Source organism: Stegastes partitus, unplaced genomic scaffold, assembly GCF_000690725.1.
Source record: "Stegastes partitus isolate 25-593 unplaced genomic scaffold, Stegastes_partitus-1.0.2 Scaffold939, whole genome shotgun sequence".
Taxonomy (NCBI): domain Eukaryota; kingdom Metazoa; phylum Chordata; class Actinopteri; family Pomacentridae; genus Stegastes; species Stegastes partitus.
The window spans coordinates 260,682-269,670 of record NW_007578670.1 but is presented as its reverse complement, the minus strand read 5'-3'; positions in this window follow the sequence as shown (position 1 = coordinate 269,670).

Sequence of the window (8,989 nt, the reverse complement as noted above, 5' to 3'; positions counted from 1 at the left end):
GTCTGCGGCTCTGCAAACGACTAATTTTATAACCACAGCGTTGTTTGTCAAACCCACTTTACTTGTGTGTTAAAAACAGTGAAACGAGATTTAATGTCAAATGATGGCTCAGGGAGAAAGTTGGAATGCTGTCAATCATAGACAGAAACTGTGAGTTTAGCAAAGGGTCATGGTAAAAATGAATACTCTTTGCAATACTTTGAGCTGAAAAATTTGAAAGACACACTGTGGGGACATGTGAGACTTGCATTAATTTGCTGAAAAGGGGCACAATATGGGACCTTTCAGTAACGTAATGTTGATCCAAGGGTAGTTAGAAGTAAGTCTCATGAAATATATTCTGTGTAGATCGCTGTTTTCTAATGTGATCCACAAACCTGGTGCTTTGTGAGTTTGTTTTTGCCCTCTTTCTGGTGGTCAAAAGTCACCAGAAGTAGATTCCAAATATTTTTTTAATGAAGCCAAGCCATTTAAAACCACCGCCGCCACAAAACCTTGTAATTAATCATTAAGACCACTGCAGGTGTTAAAATGACGCTGCAATTGCGTGGCCTGTCTTTCACCTCAGATTTGTTAATGAAGTCATTTTGATGGCTAGTTTAAAAGAAATTTCTGGAAGACCGCCCCCCACCCGGTACCACCCGGTCAAGGCCAGCCGGTAGGAACCCTCACCTCAGTGTCGGGCTGCAGCTTTGCTCTGGGTTTAACTTGTTTCTTCATCTAATTTATAGTCTATCAATGTGAGAGCATTCCCTTTTTTTCACCATTTGTATTTTTCTGTGTGCATTTATTTATTTGTTTTTCATAGTTATCTAATAGTTGATAATTAGGCTCAAGTGCTTAGATTTAAAGTGAAGTAGTTAATTTTAAATGACTCCTTTTTCTTCTGACCGCTGTTAAAAATGACCTCAGGCTTATAGTTTGAAAACCAAATGAATGCCAGCTGTTTTAGGGATGTTTGTTCAGTCACATGTGCCAAAGGTTTGTGTCTTTGTTGTGTCCACTTGTACTACCAGCTGTCTTGTTTCTGTAGTGGTCGAATGAGCAGCACTGAATTTACAGTGAGCTTCTGTAGGCTGCATGCACAGTTATTAGGCGAGTGAGTATCTTGACCTTATCGTCATTTTCATTCATATTTTCCATCTCCAAGCTATATAAACTTGAACGCTAATAGGGTTTAAGCATTATCAGCGGATGTGTATTTGTGTAATGAGGAAGGCTGTGGCCTAAAGTGATCAACACTCTATGTCAAGGTGTGTATAGTTGTTAGGCAGCATCTATATCTCAGGCAAAATGGTCCAAAAATGAGATTTAATTGATTCTGAAAAGTCAAAAATTGTAAAATGCATTTCAGAGGGATGCAGCACTCTTGAAGTAGCTAAGCTATTGATGCGTGGTCACCGGAAATTAAATGTTTTTTGTTGCAAACAGTCAAGAAACGTGTGGAGAAAAAAAGATGCACTGCTAAAGACTTGATAGGAATTAAACATGAAGCTACCAGGAACCCATTAGCCTCCAAGTGCTGCCATATTCCAGAAGTGCAACCAACCTGGAGTGTCCAGAAGTACAAGGTGTTGGGTGCTCGGAGACACGGAGCAGGTAGGAAAGGCTGAAACACGACCACCACTGAGCAAGACTCATAAGTCAAGACTGGGCCAAGAGATATCTGAAGACAGATTTTTCATCGGTTTTATGGACGGATGAAATGAGAGTGACTCTTGACGGACCTGATGGATGGGCCTGTGGCTGGATCTCTAATGGGCACAGAGCTCCAGTTGGAGTCAGACGCCAGCAAGGTGGAGATGGGGTACTGGTATGAGCTGCTGTTATTAAGGATGAGCGAGTTGGACCTTTTTGGGTTGAAGATGGACTTAAAATGGACGCCTAAACCTACTGCCAGGTTTTAGAAGATACTTTCTCAAATAGTGGTACAGGAAAAAGGCTACATCATTCAAGAAGGCTGTGATTTTTATGCAGGACAGTGCTTCATCACATGCATCCAAGTCACCTGACCTAAACCCTATTGAGAACTTGTGGGCCCTTCACAGCGAGGGAAGACCATACACCTCTTTGTTGGATCATCAGCAGATCAAGGGACTAACAGGCTCCATGGATGGAAGGCTCGTGATGGTTATTGATCGCTAATAATTGTGCCCACATATTCTCCTGAGAAAGCTAAAACTCACTTTTCCTTTGTTAAATGACTCACGTTAGAGGTTTATTAACATTCTGGATGAACTGAGAGCACTGTATTTCTTCATACTATAGCGTAAGCCTGATAATTGTGCATGTTGTGTATGTATTATGAGAAACACAATGGTACACACTAGGCTTCTATGCAAAGTATTCAGTCTTGCATTTCCACTGTGCGGTTGCTATAATTCTCATTGCTGTCCTTCCTTTGAGACCTTCCACATTCTACTTGCTTTAATAACTGTGCAACGTGATCAGCTTTGACAGTGCACAGGTGTAGATGAGTGGTCCCAGCCCTATATGACTGACCTATTTTCTTTGTAATCATAGTGGTATTCAGAGTGAAAAGGGGAAACTCTGTTGCTTCCACATACATGCAAATTAACACCTCCAGAGAGCTCTGTTTAAATGTGCTCCAGCTCTTCTCACAGGTAGAAATTTTAAAAAAGAGAGTTCCTAATATACAGATGTGCGACGTATAGAGAATAACCCAACAATTCCACCTTGAGCAAGCGTTCGCCGACAGTCGGGGGAAAGTAAGAAACCTCCAACAGAACAATTGAAGCCCGTTGTAGGCGGCTGTCTGCCTCGGCCAGTTGGGGTGAGAGCAGAGCGGAGAGAGAAAAGATGTAGGTGGTTGTCAATCCAGGGCTTTCACATTTTAAGAGTAAACGCAGAGAATTTTCCAGTAGATAATCCAAAAATACACGCATGACAGTTCAGCAAGCCTCACATGAAAACATATGTTTGCAAAGCTTTATTTGCTAATGTTCCATTACGGCGCTTTTCACTACGAGCAAGGGCAAGAAAATCAAAAGTTTGAGCTCTGCGTTATTGGCGTATACAAATCTCCCAACTTGTAAATTGGGCGACATGGGAAAACCCTTGGCAATACATTAGAAGAATGTTCAAAGCCAAAAGCATCCCATCGATTTGACCTGTGTGGGCCTTGCAAGCATGAGCCATTAGTATATTCTCAGATGCTGTTTTCAGATTTGTTTGTGTAAACGAGGTCCCATGATGATTACGCGGTAAACAGATGCAGGATTTTACAGCTATCAATCTACCAGATAGCAGGGACACAATAACCTGTCCTTGGGCATTCACGCTAGTCTTTATTTTTCTTACATGCTACTGTAATAGCCCTCATTTTCCCTCGGTTATATTCTGAGTAAAATGTTCCAAACATTCACTGTGCATGTCTTCTACAATTAAATGCTGAACAGACTTGTTGTAGAGTGTTTCAAAAGGCCTTTTGTTATGCACATAAGAGCTGTTTTACTAACACCAACCATTATGTTGGAGAAGAGCTTCATATTTTATTTTATTTTTTTATTTTTTTTTACACAATAGACTCGTGATGAGTGAAAGTCATGCAGCTTTTCTTGAGGGATTCGTGTTGTGTTTGTTGTGCAGATGCATTGGTTGAAAATGGGGCTTTCATGTCTCACTGGTGGAGAAACTAAACATCATTGCTAATTCACAATATTCACAGATCACTTGGAAAATTTACTTTTGCCAAATAAATGCGACGGCTGATCACTGTTTGCTTTCACTATGCAGCATCCGTGTTTACAACCGCTGCACGCTAGTGACGGCTGCTTTGACTTACAGAGCTTTCTTTTTTTTTTTATTTGATTGATTATGAGGCTGAACAATCGTGGCTGTTGCGTAAAACGATTGTGTGAGGATTTTCAATACATTTCAAAAAGTGAATACAAGAGACAGTGTCTGTCCTTGGCAGCTTTTCTGGCCTGTCACATTTTAATACTTGCAACTCTGCACATCCTGGATGGGGATAGTTTCCTCTTTGGAGAAGGTCCAAGGTGTTCCAAAGTTTTACCGGTACAGTGGAATCTATTTCATGCTACTTTAGACCTACTAGAGAGTGAAACTTTTTATTCCACTACATAGATTTGACTACCCAGTACTTATAATATAGCTAAACTGTTAAAATTCAGCTCCACATTGATCAGTTACTTACACAAAGATGTATTAGTGATGCTACAAAGAACAAAAAACACTCACTTTTTATATCAGTCAATCAATCAGGCTTTATTTCTATAGCGCTTTTCATCCAAACAGAAACGCAACACAAAGGGCTTTACAGATAACAAATAAAAATGCAATAAAACAACACAAACAACCCCCCACCCCCACAGTCAAGCTATCAACAAAGGACTTGAAGACACTGGAACTAAAGAACTGAGTTATCCAATATAACACGGGCATTGAGGAAACACCAGATGAGATCAAATGAAATAAAACAAGTGAAAACTAGCGAGCTAAATAAACAACATACCTGTTGTTAAATAGAAATAAAGTCAATTTAAAAGAAAATAAAAGAGTGAATGATAAAAACGGATTAATAAAGAGACAGTTAACAGAATAAAATGTGTAAAGAGGTGAAAAAATAGAGAACTCAGTGAATAAAATAAGTTCAAAAGAGAGAAACGAATAAAAAATATCGAATGAGTCAAAAGCGAGTAAAAAGTTAAGTCTTGAGTTTGCTTTTAAAATTCACTTTTTCAACAGTGGATTCACTTTTTATGGGTTTTTTTGCTCCTGTCACATTATTACTCACTGTGGGTTTATTCTTCACTGTAGGAAAAATCTTTTACAGAACCAGCACAACCACTGCTGGAGTTAGAGAGAACTCAAACGTGTAATTTGTGCAATAGTACAAAGTTATGCCATAAAGTACAATAGTACAAAGTACAATATCTTTGTGTATTATTTTTTAAAAATATAAACAACGTGCAATTAACATGTGCGACCGCTTTGGAGTATTACCAGCATTAGCAAAAAATGGACGTTCTACAGACTATAAACACTGCTTGCATTTTAAATTAATTTCCATCCTAAAGTGTGAATTTTTGTCTCACAACTGCTGGTCGTAGTTGAGTTCCTAATGGCTTCATGGTGGCGTCAAGGGGTGCAGAATTTTCATTTTTTTTGACAGAACCTGATTAGAGCAAACGGTTTCTTTTCAGTAAATGCTGAAATGAGACAGGAGGAAAAAAAAAAGATTTTAATGAAATATCACTATTTTCGGCTTAGACTGGACCAACAGAATGGCATATCACAGATGAGTAGTTCAAAGACTGTCAGAAAATTGGAACTCCAACTGTTTTTGCAGTGTCTGTCTCTAATAAATGTCATTTTGGCAATTTATTTATTTAATAAGGTGCTTTTAAAACTCTCTGGTGATTTTGGGTTACAGAGGGTTAAGAACATTTTGAAAAAACACGTTTCTACTTTTACACAACTGACTTTTACCTTTTTTTTTTCCTACTCTTCTCATTCCCATCACATACCCTATTATTCCATGTCCGTCCACTCCCAAGAGACATAATGTAGGCCTGAGGATTTGTATGCAATATATCACATCCATTTTGCTCTTTTGTTACAAATCATGCGTAATGGCACACTGAATACAATAACACGATGGTGTGTGTGGATATCAGTTTTCAAATTGTGAATCTGCTGCAGCCGTGCTTGTGAAATGGACAGGTCCAGTTGGTTGCTAATCAGAAAATAACTTGCTGACGTAATGTCTGCAAAAAGAGAGAAATTTCCCAGTGAACAAGCTTTTCAGGTACCGTGGATGAATCATCCAAACAATAGGACACGATGAGAGCCGTCTCATGCCAGTGAGACATCATATGGTTTGCAATAAGTGTTTTAAAAGGAATAGTGATTAGACAGGCTCCGGTTTTCTGCGACTAAAATCTCAAACGCAATATTTTATTGTCTCAGTAATGCAACAATTAATTACTCCACATTTGAAGGCATTTCCTAAAGAAAAATCTATTCATTAAAAACAATGAAATAGTCATAAAGAGGACATAGGGCAGAGGTACAAGGTCTAAACAAACAACCAACAAAAGAGAAAAAGAATAATTAGCACAATAATGTAATTACACATATCCGTCATGAATATTTCATAAGCCAATTTAGGCCTGTGACATATTTTTAATTAACCTAATAAAGCCACTTCTTCCATCTTTTTTTTAATAAGAATGCATGTTTTCTGTCAGTGAAGATGTAATTTAATCCACGGATTGGATTTTCTACAAGTTCCCCATGAAATTACAAGGGCATGATTCCTGTGAAAAGCTTCAAGGCAGAAATCCTTAATAATAGTTCTAGTAGGCCATATAATCATGTAATTATGTAATTACAAGTATCATTCTTCGCTCCTGTAGGCATTTTACTCAGTAGTACACATCATGCAATACGGATTTAAACTGCTATTTACTGTTGGTTCACTGTCACAAATTGTGACATGATGAAAAATCAGAAATATGACACATATGACACACGTTCACATTTCCTCCAATAGCTTTGGAACAAACCTCCTGCTAATGAGCTTCACTCTTTTTCCTTTTGAACCCTCCAACACATGGACAATAAACCGGCCAAGACAAGCAGCCAAAACATTCACTCACAACAAGTTGTAACACAATTCAACATGTTACAGACTATTTTGCACAACATACGAATCTATTGACATGAATCACATGTTTTTCCGGAGCTTCAGAACTTCACACAAAGGTAATACAAACTCATTTCAATTTGCATCTATTTGCTGCATGTAGGAAAAAAAAAAAAGACTGTGATCAGAGTGTTGACAAAGACAGCCACATCCAGCAAGCTGCAGCACGTCAAGCTTCATCAAGCAAAGCAGACGGAGTTTACACATTAAAGCAAAAGAGTTTGGTCAGAGACCAAGTGGCACGATGGAAAACAACACTGGGAATATGATCCATATCAAAAATGTGCTTTTTCTGATCAATGCCTTGTAATATGCAGAACTAACTCAAGCTGGTTCGTCGAAAACGGCTTGTTTGTGTATCAGCAGTTTGATTTAAAAGATATTTGTAGTTTAATAAGGTCATAGGATGCCAGAGGACCAAGAAGAACACCCTGTGAGACCATATATAATGTCTGAAAAAGCAAATTTATTGGATTTTATATAGGAAACCTGCAGGCAGTGTGTCTCTCCACACTCTGCTAGGCTCTGAATCCGAACGCTGGATAACAAGGTAAAGCAGTACAAAGTGGAGAGCAGCCATGCAACAACAAACCTGTATGAATACATGTTGAGGGATTAAATTTTAATATCTATTTCGTTCTCATTATACTTAGATGGTACATCTTTGATATACAAACAGGCCCGTTACAGACACGGCTTCAGATGTTTGTCTTAGCCATTTCCTAGCCAATTTCCAAAGCAGTTGGCATCCATCAGCATTCTAACAATGTGCCTTGGCACCAAAAAGCCATTTGCAACTATTTCAGAGCAGGGGGAGAAAAAAATAAAACAAAAAACAAGCGTCTGCTGTTTTTAGTTTCATTCTGTTCTCAGACTGAGCATCTGGAGTTTCTTTTTGAGAAGATTCAAAAACAAATAAGACTACGAGGACTCCTGAGTTTCAGCAGGTCTCGAAGAAAGCCATCGCTCCCTCTTAGTATTTATATCACTGTCTTCCCAACATAGTATTTACAGCGATTACGCTGCATACGGCATGCTTTATAATTGGTGCAATCCTGCTTTCCTCATACATGCAGTGATAAATGACAAATGCATCATGCAAGGAAACAGTATTACCCGCTGCAGAAACGCAGTAAATAGACACCTTTCTGCTACCTGCTTTTTGACACTTTATCTTTGAATCATTAAGACTTGCAGCATCCCTTTAAACCATCACCTATTAGCAATGCTAATGTGACCCAAAGTGATGTCTAAGTGAAAGGGATTCGCTTGAATAATACACCTGCGCTCACATCCTCCCACCTAGTCCCGCTAAATTTCCACAAAAAGAGCAGCTCTGCATAAATGTGGCCCTGTGGGAGTGGTTGCTAACCCAGAGACACCCCTCAGAAAACCTGCTTGTCTTGATCTTTCAGTGGGATAATCAGCGAGGTGATTGCCATGAAAAGTGAGCAAACTTCACAGCGGAGTTTTTAAAAAAAAGTCGAAATCTCTGTTTCAAAAAAGTTCTACACGGAGGGAAAAAAAAGAAAAATCTTTGCACGGAAAATATTTGCAGAGATTAATAAAATAAACGCAAGTTCCTGGAAGACAAAGTCTGTCACCTTGCAGTGACGCTCACGTAACATTTTAAAATCGACTTCGACTTCCCATTTTACTCCCCGGTGAGATAACAAAAAAGCAGTTTCCTCCTTCTAATTCTCAACATTACGATTGCTTGTTTTTCCATTCTGACTCCCCCGCTTATCACCTAAAACCAATCACAGGGTGGCCTGATAAAAGGATATAATTAGAAAGTGGAAAAATAACTCTCCTGCTCCGAGTGTAAAATGACTGCTGAAGGGACATTTTTGGACGAGGGCAGCATGTCATCTGTTTTATCTCGTGTCTCTGTAACCAAAGTTGCCACATAAACACACCTTGGAGCGATTGGCCGCGCTGCGCCGAGCCAGATATCCCTTTTTTTTTTTTGTTCCGTGGCATATTTAGTTGAAATATGTGTGTAGTCGTGCCTTGAGCAGCGACTGTTTTTTTGTAATCCCACTCCCGCCTGCAAACATTCTGACCATTATGCCCACACAATATAGAGTTCCAGTGATTCGGTGTCTTCCCTCATCCTGCAGGGAAACCAGCTTATTATACTGAGCGGTATTAATAAAGAGGTGCTTTCCTGTTGGGAGGAAAGCATCACATTTCCAATTATATTCATAAAAAATAGTTTTCTAGTGCATTGATTGCACATTTATCACATTTCTCGATAGTATCTAGTTTAAAGTCCTCCTCTGGTCATTGATTGAG